The sequence below is a fragment of the Onychostoma macrolepis genome, chromosome 21 (assembly GCF_012432095.1).
Source record: "Onychostoma macrolepis isolate SWU-2019 chromosome 21, ASM1243209v1, whole genome shotgun sequence".
Taxonomy (NCBI): domain Eukaryota; kingdom Metazoa; phylum Chordata; class Actinopteri; order Cypriniformes; family Cyprinidae; genus Onychostoma; species Onychostoma macrolepis.
The window spans coordinates 9251981-9267658 of record NC_081175.1 but is presented as its reverse complement, the minus strand read 5'-3'; the positions used below and the strand labels follow the sequence as shown (position 1 = coordinate 9267658).

The 15678-nt window shown below is 37.1% G+C and overlaps 1 protein-coding gene across 3 annotated transcripts in view; it reads right to left on the bottom strand.

The window, feature by feature from the left end:
- The window catches only part of plrdgb (PITP-less RdgB-like protein), a 242799-nt gene that overhangs the window by 146537 nt on the left and 80584 nt on the right, over positions 1-15678 (bottom strand). Inside the window, exon 1 of one of the 3 annotated variants that reach the window (XM_058757939.1) lies at positions 5329-5705. The exons of the other annotated variants lie outside the window; for them this stretch is intronic. The gene's annotated coding sequence lies outside the window, so the exon portion shown is untranslated. Of the gene's footprint in view, positions 1-5328; positions 5706-15678 lie in introns of those variants that run through there. 3 annotated transcript variants of the gene reach the window in all.

Genomic DNA, 15678 nt, shown 5'->3' with positions numbered 1-15678 from the left:
GCAGCTTGGTGAAAAAAGGTCCACTGTTGGAGCAATCATTAGAAAATGGAAGAAGCTAAACATGACTGTCAATCTCCCTCGGACTGGGGCTCCATGCAAGATCTCACCTCGTGGGGTCTCAATGATCCTAAGAAAGGTGAGAAATCAGCCCAGAACTACACGGGAGGAGCTGGTCAATGACCTGAAAAGAGCTGGGACCACCGTTTCCAAGGTTACTGTTGGTAATACACTAAGACCTCATGGTTTGAAATCATGCATGGCACGGAAGGTTCCCCTGCTTAAACCAGCACATGTCCAGCCCGACTTACGTTTGCCAATGACCATTTGGATGATCCAGAGGAGTCATGGGAGAAAGTCATGTGGTCAGATGAGACCAAAATATAATTTTTTGGTCATAATTCAACTAAACGTGTTTGGAGGAAGAAGAATGATGAGTACCATCCCAAGAACACCATCCCTACTGTGAAGCATGGGGGTGGTAGCATCATGCTTTGGGGGTGTTTTTCTGCACATGGGACAGGGCGACTGCACTGTATTAAGGAGAGGATGACCGGGGCCATGTATTGCGAGATTTTGGGGAACAACCTCCTTCCCTCAGTTAGAGCATTGAAGATGGGTCGAGGCTGGGTCTTCCAACATGACAATGACCAAGCACACAGCCAGGATAACCAAGGAGTGGCTCTGTAAGAAGCATATCAAGGTTCTGGCGTGGCCTAGCCAGTCTCCAGACCTAAACCCAATAGAGAATATTTGAGGGAGCTCAAACTCCGTGTTTCTCAGCGACAGGCCAGAAACCTGACTGATCTAGAGAAGATCTGTGTGGAGGAGGGCCAAAATCCTCCTGCAGTGTGTGCAAACCTGGTGAAAAACTACAGGAAACGTTTGACCTCTGTAATTGCAAACAAAGGCTACTGTACCAAATATTAACATTGATTTTCTCAGGTGTTCAAATACTTATTTGCAGCTGTATCATACAAATAAATAGCTAAAAAATCATACATTGTGATTTCTGGATTTTTTTTTTTAGATTATGTCTCTCACAGTGGACATGCACCTACGATGACAATTTCAGACCCCTCCATGATTTCTAAGTGGGAGAACTTGCAAAATAGCAGGGTGTTCAAATACTTATTTTCCTCACTGTACACACACACACACATACATTCAGAAAATGACTTATTCAGTCTGAAGAAAGTTTTAAATCTAGCACTCTTTGCAAGTTTGCAAGGAAGATCACAAGCAGAGATTTGGCTTTCTTTGACTGCCTACAGATCAATTCACCAGTTTCCAGCAAAATTGAGATTTGTTTGTTTACTTGTATTCAAGTTGAGTGGACAGCTGGCTTATTTCCTGGATGGAAAGTAATTTCTCGATACTTTACTTTATTGTTTATTTTTACAGGGACAATGTTCAATTAAAAGTAATTGCACCAGAGTTAGCTAATAGCTAATTTACATCTGCTGTCCCTGGGCAGGTAAACAAATAAAATAACATACAATGCTACATATACACCACATAGAACATCACAATACATATATCCAAAAATGTAAAATTAATAAAAACAGTATATGAAAAAACACAGAACTTACAACACAATCATTAGTGGTTACAGATTTGTTCAGATAGTAGCCAGCGCTTAAGATTAGTTTTAAAAACTGTGAAACTGTCAATGCTACGGATGTTTGTACTCTAGGTAAGGAATTCCATAACCTCACTACTCTAACCGAAAACGCTGTTTGACCAAAGGCGGTTTTTCTATACTGCGGTACTAAATCTCCCCTAGCAGATGCTCTTTTCCTACCGGCACTGCCGTTATGGGCCAGGCATCCCCTAAGAGGAGGGGGAGCAAGATTATGAATAATTTTGTATATCAGGCATACATCACTGTAAAATACAAAATTATCAAAATTTAACAAATTAAAGTTTTTGAAAATGGTACAATAATGATAGTCCCTTGGTTTTTTGTCTGATGTTTTTAAAATTATTTAGATTAAATTTAACACTATTTATAACCCTTCTTGTTTTTTAAAAGACAGGTTTTGGTCAATTATTATTCCTAAATATTTGACGTGTCACACATTTAATTGCTTCACCATTAAATACAATATCTGGATTCACAGAATTATGTTTTCGTGCAGTGAAATACATGCAAACTGTCTTACTTACATTAAGAGACAGACAAGACTTATTTAACCAATCCAAGACTTCCCCCAGTGCAGATGTCAGTTTGCTTGCAACAAGTTCTTTAGTTCTTGCATGAACAAAAAGCACAGTATCATCTGCATACATTAGAACATTAACACCTGGACATACTTGAGGGAGATCATTAATATAAATACTAAATAAAATGGGTCCTAAAATAGATCCTTGAGGGACACCTGTAGGACATGTAGCAAAAGAAGAACACTTATCGACCACTCTTGTACATTGTTTCCTCTTAGTCAGATATGATTTCATGCAGGTCAAGGCAGTAGCAGATAAATTAAAATTCTGAAGTTTAGAAATTAAACAGTCATGATTAACAGTGTCGAATGCCTTTGCAAGATCTAAAAACACAGCACCAACAACACCACCTTTATCAAGTTGACTTCTAATTTGTTCAACAAAAAAACAATTAGCCGTTTCTGTAGAATGGTTCTTTCAAAACCCAAATTGCATTGGATGTAAATTCACTTCACTTTTATTTAAATGAGAAACTAATTGGTCACAAACTACCCTTTATACAATTTTCGATGCTATTGGAAGGATACTTATGGGTCTATAATTTGATGGGAAAGTCCTATCACCTGCTTTAAAAATAGGTATCACTACTGTCGCCTTCCAACAAGATGGAAAATAGGAGTTTGTTATTGACAATTTATCAGATGTGTTAAAGGTTTGCAAAAAATTGATTTATAAGTTATAAAAAATTGTGCTACGATATCATAAACATCTTTAGACCTAGATCCTTTTAAATTATCAAATATTTTCATTACAATAGATTCTGAAACATTTTCACTTGTGAAGACAGTAGTTTCATTGTTTATAGTTTCTAATACGCCTAATCTAGCATCAAATTTCCTGGCCAGACACTGTACAGAATTAAAAAAGAATTAATTAAAAATTTTAGCTATTTGTTCTTTATCTTCTATTAATTTGACCTTTATAGCCCAATTATGAACTGCTTTATTCTCCTTCTTTGTAATTTTATCAATATTTTTCCAAATTGATCTACTATTTCCTTTAATGTCATCAATTAATTTAATAAAATAATCAGCTTTAGCTTGCCTTAATTCTTTTACTACTTTATTTCGCAGATCCTGGAATTTTCTCTTATCATGTGGTAATTTAGATTTAAGGGCAACCTTTAATGCCAAGTCTCTCTGTTTCATTAACTTCCAGAGATGTTCATTTATCCACGGCAAATGTATTTTATTCGAATAAGAGACATTTTTACAAAATTCATTTTTAGTCTTATTAACTCTATCCATCATAGTATTAAACACTTTCTCTATATCCCCAGACTGTAGAACATCATTCCAGTCCAGGTGCTTTAATTTCTCCTCAAATTGACCGACTAGGGATTTTGGTATAATATTAAAAAAGCTTTTACCTTCTTGTTTATATAAAAATCGTTGTTTTGTCAACTTTCTTACAATTAAGGTCAAATTGTGGTCTGAGATACTGGTTACCAAATTATAACATTTTGTGATTCTTTCAGGTTTATTACTAAAAATTAAATCTATCTGAGTTTGTGTCGATTTAGTAACCCTAGTTGGACCAAGGATCATTTGTGTAAGATTATACTGATCTGATATACTTTTGAGTTGACATCTCTTAGCTTTTTCCATCCAGTTTATATTAAAATCACCTAAAACGATTAATTCAGTTTTTCGAACCGATTTCCCTTAATACGGATTTCAATTTGTCATAAAATATTTTTGTAGAATTAGGGGGTCTGTATAATTCAACCACAGTAAAAGACATTTGGGGAGATAAAACAATAGAAACAATAATACTTTCTAAGTCTTGCGTGGAATTAAGATGAACTTCTACACATTTAAAATGATTACGAACATACAAAAGAACTCCTCCTCCTCTACCTAATTTTCTATCGTTTCTAAAAACTTCCTTTTAGTCATCATTCTACTCAAGTGTTCTTTATGTATACAGCCATTCAGGTTAAGAATAGTGATGCGAAATCGAATCCAAGTCAGTCGGTTAGGTTGAAGGAAGATGCAAATTTATTTTAAAGTTTCAGAAATAATAACTGTCAAACATAACTCGAAAATGAAACATGAATTTTAATAATCATATGCAAAACAGCATATGGACCTGTTAGTACATTTGATGCGAAATCGAATCCAAGTCAGATGGTTAGGTTGAAGGAAGATGCAAATTTATTTTAAAGTTTCAGAAATAATAACTGTCAAACATAACTCGAAAATGAAACATGACTTTTAATAATCATATGCAAAACAGCATATGCACATGTTAGTACATTTTAGTACAAGTCACTCATAATTCAAACCGTACATATTTAAAACCATTCAAAAAGATAATAATTAAACTTGAGTTAGCAATAAGTATTAATAAGGAATAATTTCCTTTTGAAAAGACTACAAATATTCTAAAAAGAGATAAAATCTTCCTTAAAAGGTAAATCAATCTGTAATGAATAAAACCCGTCATTAAGTTTTAAAGGTGCACCCAAAGTATTGAAGAGTAAAACCTGAAGTTTCAAAGAGGAGAGAAGAGGAGAGAAGGAGAGCTTCTCTATAGTAGGGGTGCAGCACATCTTTTATACCCTTTACAAGATCTAAATATAAGAGCTCAACAATTAACATAAAGCTACAGTTTGCCACGCATCAAAGAACATAAATCTATCAAATCTCAAAGTCCAGTTGCTGCTCAACCCGAATATATTGGTACTTTCACATCCTCTCTCTAGAGACCAAAAACAAACTTCCTTTTTCTGCTATACACTAGACGTTCAAGGACAGTCAAAAATATCAACTTGGCTTTGGCTGCAAATACAAGCTAAAAAGAGCATACAGAATCTCTGCAAAAGTCATCTCACAGCACATAGTTTCCTGCAAAAGCCATTTCATAGAGCCAAAACCTCCAGACTTTGGACAATCAACAATTATGTCTGATTACATTTTGATTATATGTAAAGGTAAATATGAAATATATATATAATCTGACTACTTCAGTTATCCCAAAACAACAAGTTATGCACATAAGCATATAAAAATCATACACATAAGCATAAACCATATTTGTATACGTCATTTTTCTCTATCCAAGACACCAAATAGTATTTTGCAGAGTTGCAGTTGAACTTACAGATCGGTTGTCGCTTCCTTTATGTATTTCGGTAGCGTTTACAAACTCATGCGTAGCTGGCCAAAATGGACTTACAAATCGGTTGTCACTTCCTTGATGTAATTCGGTGGTGTTTACAAACTCAGGTGTATCTGGCAAAAGTGGCTTTCGTTCAACTTTGCAAACTGGTCCCGGATTTAAATGAACGTCACATGCCAGTAAGATCGTAACTTGCAGGTAGCCGGTTAGCCTGTAGTACGGGTTTGGAGATTTTATCACAGAGCGTGGCCGGGCAGCAGTTGGTATATTAGCCCTTCCATTGTTCAGGATATTTGAATATACAGCTTGATGACTCCACTGAGCGAAGACAGCAAGGTCTGCCCACTCAACACCATCAACTCGGCCCAACCAGCAGCAACGGAGCGAAACCAGCAGGAGAGCAAAGATGTAAATAATCATGCCACCTCCATGCGCCATGTTTCCACTAAATTGCCTTAATCCAATTCCAGTTCTCAGTTTGAAGTTTGATTTGCAACAAAAACCATTCTTATTGAAATTAGTCTTGTACTTGTATTTGGTTTTGACCGAGCAAACTCCTGCAGCACCTGCCATAATGCGCGTCCGCTTGTGACAGCTCGTGTGTCCTCTGGAATGCAGAGGGAGGGAAACAAGGAGATGCCCTGAGGTCAGAAAGTAATTTCTGTGGAGATCTGCTGAGCGTCTATGTCAATGTATATCTGTCTCCTAATTGATTAAATCATCAATTCATGGGTCTGTCGCTGGCCTATCTCCAAATAAGAAGTTCCTTTCTTCTGTGTAATCAGATTTTTTTATTTATGCTAGAGCTAGTCAGAGACAACACTGAAGTTCTGCTGCTTAAATGAGTCCAGATGCAGGGAGTCCTTCCCTTCTCAAATCTATCATTGTCTTTATGGGTCTCATGAGAAGATAGCAGAGCAGGACAGGAAGCCAGCCAAGACAATTGGGCGCTACGTTGATCATTTATTAATTTTACGACCACAGATGGCTGAGAGAAGACTTCTTAACTTCTTCTAAGGAATGTGCTGTTCTGCAGTTATTTTATGTGTTGTTCAAAGGAGATCCTACACAATTCACTCAACCTGTGATGTGATGTGATGTGATGTGATGTGATGTGATGTGATGTGATGTGATGCGATTCACGATACTAATTTCACAATTCTGATTTCAGGATACAATTTTCTCACTATTTTTTAACAAAATTAGATTTAAGACAAATTAAAACTGAAAAGGTGTCCTTATATTATTTCTCAGACAAAATGCTGCACATTTATTTGTGACACTGAAACATGTAAAATAACAAAACTAAATTGAAAATTTAAAACAAATGAATAACACAAATAAAATAAATCTCTTCATATAAACAAAACTAAGGCTTTGTCTGTGCTCTTTCCATTTAAAATTAGAGGCAACCACTGTATTTTAATCAGGATCCAAACAAAGACGCTGTGTACATGCAGCATGAGCAGTTTTTAATCTAAATTGGATTGTATAATTAGAACGCAAATGCACTCTCTGACAGCAGGTGGCACTTATGGAACATCAGTGATACATTTTTTCCTTGGTTATCGCTGTAAACAAAGCAGTGCCACGCTTATGAACACTACATTAATATGCATTATACAGAGGCAAGATGAAAAGAAAATACCATCTAAACTTTTCTAAAGACAGTCAGTTCCCTTCTGAGATACATTCGTATAAACTCGCACACCCCCAACCGTATTGCTTATTGCATTTAACATCTCAACTGATTTGAATCTTCACATATTTGTATCGATTTTCAACTGGCTCGGGGTGCATCACTACAATGAAATGGAATTAGTAACTGCAATGTGGAGCAGTACGGCCATGCTGATGTTCACTAGGGCTGCAATTCAATTCAGTTTATTTTTAAAGCACATTTAAATACAACACAATGTCGTTCCAAAGTGCTGTACAGAATCAAAAGATAAATAATACCACAAATCCACAAAACAACAATCAAAGAATAGAAGAGGAGGGGGGGCGTTTAAAAAGTTTTACACTAGTCTCCAACAGTTAAATTGTTAATAACTTTTGATAATTAGTTGTCACAATGTTAAAATACACTAAAGCAATACAACTGATATTAAAGGGTTCATCCATTTTCCAAAAGTTGATATGATTCTTTAGGGTCTTAATGAAAAGTCTATAACATACTTGGTTAAAATTTCTCAATGGTAGTGTAAAACAACACCCTTTTTACCCTGTTAAAAACAGCTCTTTTCAGAGCAAGCTGTTTTCTTGCATGCTGCTTTAAATGCAAATGAGCTCTGCTCACCCCGCCCCTCTTTTCCGAGCCACTCTGTGATGGCCTATGAAGTGGCCACACAGTAAAATGGTACCTGACATGCACCCGCACACATGTATACGTTTTCCCTTTTGGTTGTGTACATGTTAATTTGATTTGCTTATTAGTATTTGATTTAACATTTGTTACAGATCACGTTATTTACATTTCATAATAATGACAGACAGTTTTGGTTTATCTTTACGGTTTTATTTTCAATTTGCATTCATTTTCTACCAGAGATGACTAGTCTGGGTGCACACTTTCTAGTTATTGATGGTATACTTTGTTAACACTTATTTCTTTTGAGTTTAAGTTACCTATGAGCGGACAGCGGAGGTTGGGCGCTGTCCGGGTGCTGCGCTGTCTTCAGGTGGTGGTCCGTGCTCATAAAAGACCAGCCGCCGTCATTTTGTTCCGCTGGATCAATCCATCCTGTAAACTAGCTGGGGGGTGTAGGATTATTTGTTTATTTACCTATTGTTGTTTATTATAATTATTTGTGTGTATTAATTTGCTGTTTATGATCCATTTCTTTATTTAAGTCAATTATTTGATGTTGTTTAGTGATGTTTGTAGTATTCACTGTGTGTGTGTGTGTGTGTGTGTGTGTGTAATGGACTAGTCCTTTGTGTATAAAAGTTCCCTCCGTGTGTCGCTTGAGAGGTCACGTTTTTCTTCGTCTGTGTATTTGGTTACCTTTTGATTATTAAGTTTGGTTCTGTTCAGTTGACCATTTTTATGGGCCCAGACCGGTCTTTATTTTTCTTTATTTCCATTTAGTTTCTAAGTGATTTAATTAGTGACTTTGTTTGTATTTAATAAATTTTTTCGTCCTGCGTTTCTTGCCTTTGACTGCTCGGTCCCTCACACGCTCTCTGAGAGACGGTAAACTTATCTTTATTTTTCTTTATTTCCATTTAGTTTCTAAGTGATTTAATTAGTGACTTTGTTTGTATTTAATAAATTTTTTCGTCCTGCGTTTCTTGCCTTTGACTGCTTGGTCCCTCACACGCTCTCTGAGAGACGGTAAACTTTAGCCGCATTCATCATGAAACTTGCTAACTAGCACGTTATTAGGAAAGGCGATTTGCAAAGATTCATAAAAAAAAACATTTACTCACTTCTTCTGTAGGTGAAGCTGGATCACGAATAATTCGCGTGAGCATAGCACATTTAGGTAGATTGGGGGGTGCATTCCCTTTAAAAACACAAGTAATCCACTGTGTTTTCAGCGGCTCAGATGTCAGGAGTAAATGACGACTGCTATGTTCATTATTACATCCAACAACAAAACACCTCAATTGCTTAGGAGCCATTCTTGTCTACATCTGCTCCAGCATCAAAACAATGGCAGACTGATGACAGCTTACTCAGGGCGGGTCTAATGTAAGACACTAGTCCAGTCTGTGCTGAAACGCTAGTGTCAATCAACTATCGTGGGAAGGCCTGGGTCTGTGTGACGTCACACAGACAAGAAGCTAAGAACGGCTTGATTTTAGAAAGGGGAAATTATTTTAGTAGATTAAAAAAAAAACACTGGGTAGAATTGTATCATTATAGGGTGGTTGTGTACACACACTGCCAACAAACATGTTCAAACAACATGTAAAAGTGCATTTCACATTCGATGGCCCCTTTAAGTTTGATATTCAATTTAAATAACATTTAATATCAATATTTAAGACAAAATTTGGCAGTTAATTCCTTTTTTCTGCCAATGAAAATATTACCGCAGGGGGAAAAAAATAAAAATCAAGGTTTGTTTGCCGCCAAGCAACGCAAAGACTGGAATAGAGTAAAGCGAAGTGATTCCAACAGTGAAGCATCCTAGTGCTGTTGACCTGTTAGAAGCTATTCAGCCAATCAAATTTAAGGACCAGAATGAAGTATTGTATGTTGAATGTATTGTTTCCATTCAATGTTTGATGTAGTACTGATGAGGAGAGACTGAGCTGTAATGCTGTAAAGCTTTGGGAAGAGGCACGGGTGTTGGTGTCAGGAAGTGTTGATAGTCCAGAGGTGACTATCTGACTTGTTTGCAGATGGTGAGTGAGATTGTGACCAGGGGGCTGATTGTGTGTTTGAGTGTGTGGAAAAGACCATTTCAAAGAACACTAGCCTGCTTTTGTTAGATACAATGCTCACACGGCTGAGTGTGTAAAGTATGTGTCAAATAATTGTGCCTACATGCATTGTGAAGTTAGTTCCATTCAAAAACATACAATCAGACACAACAACAGACAGTTGCTCATTTATTAAGACTAAAAAGCATTACAATGTCTACAAAACAAGCCTTTGTATGTTAAAACTATTTTCATATTGAACAATACTGCTGATTGCTGAAGGGTTTGTGAGTTCCTAGCATGCATTACAGCATGAATAAATTATATGGTGTCTGCTACAAGAATATATTTTTGTCTTTTTTTTTTACTTTATTTTATGTCTTTACAAAAGAAAATGCTATGCTCAAGATGCTATGTTGAGGGAAGAACATCCATTTCTCGTGGCCACGACTTCTTATGTTGAGGGAACGACTTACAGTAGGCTGCGTCCGAAAGCCTGACTTGCTGCCCTATCAGGCAATGACTTTGTAGGCAGCATTTTTGCATGAAGGCATCTCATGAAATTGATTTCGGACAGGCTTCTGAGGCAGTGTAACAGTTTAATGATCTACAACAGAATGGAATGAGTTTTGGTGATAACTAAAATATTTAATTACTATAATACTGATTTCTAGCTAGAAATAACATCAAAAGTGCAAAATGTCAGTCAGAAATGTACATTTACACACAAAATAACCACCATACGCAACTTTTAGACGTCATCTTTATTTTTTTTTAGCTCAACCATCACGGAATGGAATGGACAGCACTGTGGGATATCAAAGGCAGTGAAGGATACATCTATGCTGCCTTCGAAATGTCTCCGGAAACTGGAAGTAAAACAGAATTTGGATTCGAGCATACCTTGATGTCTTCCTGCCTTGAAATGCTGCCTCCGAAGGCCGCATTTTAGAGCTTTTGGATGCAGCCATATTTTTCTTGTGGCCACAAGTTTAATGTGTAAACAAACCTGCGTGACCATAGCAACCTGAGATGACTACAAATTTTTATATAATGACTATAAACATTTTTATATAATACATTTTAAATAATACATTTTTATCCATCCCACAGTTTTAATAATAATAATAATAATAATACTATACACAATATTACGGAAAAAGACTATCAGTAAATGGACTTACAAGACTGTGGGATGGATAAAAATATTTTCTTATAGGCCTATTTTATTTTATGTAGCCTAATTTATGCAACATTTATTCATGATAAACTTCATTTGAAAAACCCTAGCCATCCTCTCAATTCATGCGTTATCCTTCTCTCTTCAGGTCGCAGAGACAGACAGTTACCACAGTGTCACAATGTACCCTCGGCCATTAGAGTGTTAAACTCACAGAAATCGCGAAGTGTGTAATTCAAAAATTATATTGTTTTGTTGCTGCTGCTACTACCTCCAGGTAAGGGGTGCTGATATATATTTGGTGTAGGATGTATAATAATATAATAATTTAATAATGTAATAATTTCTATAATAATGAATATAATTATTTCTTAATTCAAAATAAAATGTTAATAAATCCATGTCTAATAATTCCAGGTTGCTATGGTCACACAGGTTTGCTTACCTATTAAACTCGTGGCCACAAGAAAAATATGTTGTTCCCTCAACATAAGAAGTTGTGGCTTTGAGAAATGGATGTTGTTCTCTCAACATAGGACTTCGGATGTGTCAGACCTATGGACATGTTTTGTTGTGTTTTCTCCCTCATGTGTTCTGTGACCTAGTTTTCCCATATGTGTCTGATTAGGTTCAGTCAGTAAACCTGTGTCTTCATTAGTTGATCCTCCTTACCTGTCTGTCCCTCATTAGCACCCCTACTTTAGTTCCAGTCTGTCCTGTGTCCCCCTGTCCGGTATACTACGTCCATACATGTGCATCCTGCCTGTCCGTCCGTCCTGTGTTTGCCCTATTGTGGATAATTAAAGACTATTTGCATTGTTCATCGCCTTCTTCAAGCGTTTAATTTCACCGTAGCTGTAACACTATGTTGTTACCTTGACAAAATGACCTCATGGCCACGACATATCACGTTCCCACAAGTTAATAAAATGTTCCCACAAATTAATATTTCGTTGCCATGACATATCACAATCTCACGAGTTAATATGTCGTGGCCATAACAAAACTAAGTGAACCGAACATGTCCCCTTCCCAGTCACTGTACATTATAGACAAATAGTCATTAAAAAAGAATCTTCAAACATCCCAGTTACCTAGAGTTGTTGAATTCAAAAATAATTGTGTTGCCTTGAATTTAGTTTAATTAATTTAGTGTAAACTGAACTTCAAAAAGAACCAGAAACTCGTGTAATTTGTGCACACAACTTTTATTAACTTAACGCTAACACACATAACTAATCTAAACAAACAAACGAATAAACATAGACTCACGCATAGATACAAAGGGGAGCCAAAGTGGATGAATGAAGCCATTAGAGAAACCAGAGAATGCACTTATGGAAAGAGTCAGTTAATCACCTGAGTAAAACCATCAGCGCCGTTTATAATGGGGTCTATAGCTTATACTAAACCTCTGTTTCGTTTAGTCAAATGTATGATACTTGCATTGCCTTGGTCGTTGATGAGTGTCCGGATGCTGTCTTGGATGAAAGTCTGGATGGTTTCAAGTTTTTGGACTTGAGATCGCGTTCTTCCGGGTTGAAGAGTGATGAATTCCAAAGATGTCCTGACTCGATGGTGATTGGGAGTTTCTTCCCAGGTAGAAAGTGGAAAAGAGCTAAGAAAGAGATCTGCTGAGATCCGAGGATCTTTTGTTGAATGGAAAGTCAAGGCCGCAAGGCCTGGCGCAAAAACTTAAGGGTTGCTGAGGAGCTCACATCCTCCTCATCCTCTTAGGATCTGAAAAAACCCTGCAGACTGGCAGGCGGGTCACTGATGTGAGAGCTTTATCTGCTATAGAGGTCACTCCTTTCGGGTGTCAAAGAGCCAATGGTGTCTTGAACATTAGGAGGGAAAGTTTACGACTCTTTGTCTCTGAACATGGTAATTTGCATATATCATTTGCCTGGGGTTAATGCAAAAACTACTAAAGATTCTTAGGACACTAATATGTTGCATAGGTATCAACATGTAATATACACTGTCATTTAGATCGGTGATTTTCAATCCTGTTTCTCGGGACCCACTGCTCTGCACATTTTGCATGTCTCCCTTATCTGACACACTCATCTGAGTTCATGGAGCTCTTTCCTAATGAGCTGATGATCTGAATCAAGTGTGTAAATTAGGGAGACATGCAAAATGTGCAGAGCTGTGAGTCCCCAGGAACAAGTTTGAAAACTACTGATTTAGATCATCCGAAGACGAATTAATAGAAACCAAACATGGTATCGTGGGTTTATATTAACTAGTGATCGGTCATAAGCATGCATAAAACAGTATACAATACACAAAACCATATACAAGGAGGTAGTAATCATACACAAAGACATGGGGATATGCATGATAGGAAAGTCATAGAAACATTTGTCTATGAATTAATGAAAGAAGTCATTTCCTATAGCAGTATGTGTCGATTTTAGAGAGAATTGAGTACGGAGGAAGATTCTCTCTACATACTTTTAGGTCGTAAAGTTTATCTGATCTGGCTGAAGCTGGCTGCACACTAGACGATTTTCAAATCTTAACCGATTTTAAAACCATGGGAGACCACAGACATGAAGACAGTTCAACCGATTTTTAGCCTTATAATCCTCTGAACTCACACACTAGACAATTCAACCAGACCGTCAGACCGTACACTTGATGACTGTGGGAACGATTTCACAGTGACACGTGATCTCACGAAGACTCGCGAAATCAAACATGACTAGAGAAAAAAAAAACAAATAGAGGACAATCGATGTTGTCAGCTGGCTCTCCTGCCAGGTTTCAGCTATAGAAGCACGCAACATCCGGTAGGTGACGCTTGCTCGCTCTCATTGGCTATCGCGGGTATCACGTCAGAGGCAGCCCAATGAAGAGTCGAAGATTTGAGTTTGGCGACGCTCCTTCTCGATCGGAAGCAGATAAATAATCGTAATGACACCACACAATAGAGGATTTTTGGACAAAAAAATCGCTTGCGATAAGCCGCGAATCGGGCCACACCCCCGATTGTTCGGGAGTGCAAATCGGGCTTAAAATCTTCTAGTGTGCAGCCAGCCTGAGGTGTCCTGACCAGGAGATCCTTCACAGACATATAGGCACCGAGTCTGGTGTTGGGTGAGGGGTCTGTAATTGTTTGTTAATCTAATGAATAATTGATTTGTTAAATCTAATGAACAAATGTGTGTCTGATTGGTCCAAATGCTACATCATGAAGTCAGTAATTCAGCAAATAACTACTTAGACTTTGTTCTGTTTCTCACACAATTGTGTACAATTCACATGGACCACTTTTATGATTATTTTGCATATGTTTTCAAGCTGATAGCTTTAGTCCAAATTCATTATAAGCAACCAGTACAGTCTTCAAATCATTTACATTTATTCATTTAGCAGATGCTTTTATCCAAAGTGACTTACAACTGACAAACATCTTTTATGTTGACTCACTGTAAAGATCAAAAACATCATCTTTAATGTTCCTCAGAAGAAATAAGGTCATACAGGTTTGGAAAAACAAGACAGAGAGTAAACGATGACAGAATATTCCTTTGTGAATAGATGAATCCTTTAACATTGCTATCAAGCACTATAATCACTTTTCGTCAGCAAATTGGGCTCAAATCATGATCATACAAAGATGCAACTTGATTACTGACCAGGGAGCGGAGGCTAATTATCATGCGATATCATCCTTATTTAACTTAATACCTGCTGGCAGCATACAGCACAGTCTGACAGGTGTTGCTGAAATAAATGGGCAGAGCTTCAAGGGCTGTGTGCCCCGTAGGAGCCCATCTAGATAACAGTATGATGCAGACAAATGGGTGGGCCCTGCTTTTCAGTCTTGTACTGATGGGTTCATTAAATATTTGGGCCAACATCCACATTAGCACCAGGATGCTGTAGAATGTAAATTCAAAAGCAGAAACAGTACCATACACGTCTAAACTTTTACTTTATACAGATGTAAAAAAAAAATTATTATTCTGCTGCTCTCAAGACAATATTACATGCATTAAACATTAAAGCTGCTACCCTGTACGTGACCTTGTCATGTATTGTTTCTATTCACTATTTTCAACTTACTAAGACCAAAACGAATGTGGAGTGCAATGTTTGCGAGACCCCAAAGGCTTCATATCCACGCACATTTTGCATGAGCTACCATTTTGAACTCTCACAATGATTCTGCAGAGATTACAGCCATGATCACTCGTAGGTACTTTACCACCAACAGCAATCTAGCTTAATGTGTGCGAGATAAGATGCCGGTGCGAATGAAACACTGGAGCACCTTTAGTGCACTTCCAGATAAATTACTCTTGGGATTAACAAAAGAACCATTTGTTCATAAAAACTCACACAAACACTACTTGAGAGCGGTCGATGCTTGAAAAATACCACTGGGCAATTTGTACCTCATGAATAACTGAACTGAACCAATTATAATCCTGCTGGTTGCTACCCAAGAGACACAACAAATGACATCAACATATGCAAGCGAGTCATTAATAAGCTACATTACTATTTTGGTTCACTCTGTGTGAATAATTTTTAAAGAAACTGAGGCAATAGCTCTGTTTTTTACAAATGTAAATCTGAGCCTGAATTACATGCTCACATTTTGGCATAATTACAACTGATTTTAATGTTTTTCAAATGTTTATCCTTGAGGACCATAACACCCATGTGTGCACGTTGTTTGTGATATATTACTTTAGCCTTTTCCTTAACCAGTGTTGTGACTGGCTGTCAAGCCAAAGAAAGATGGCTATTTTTGCTGGTCT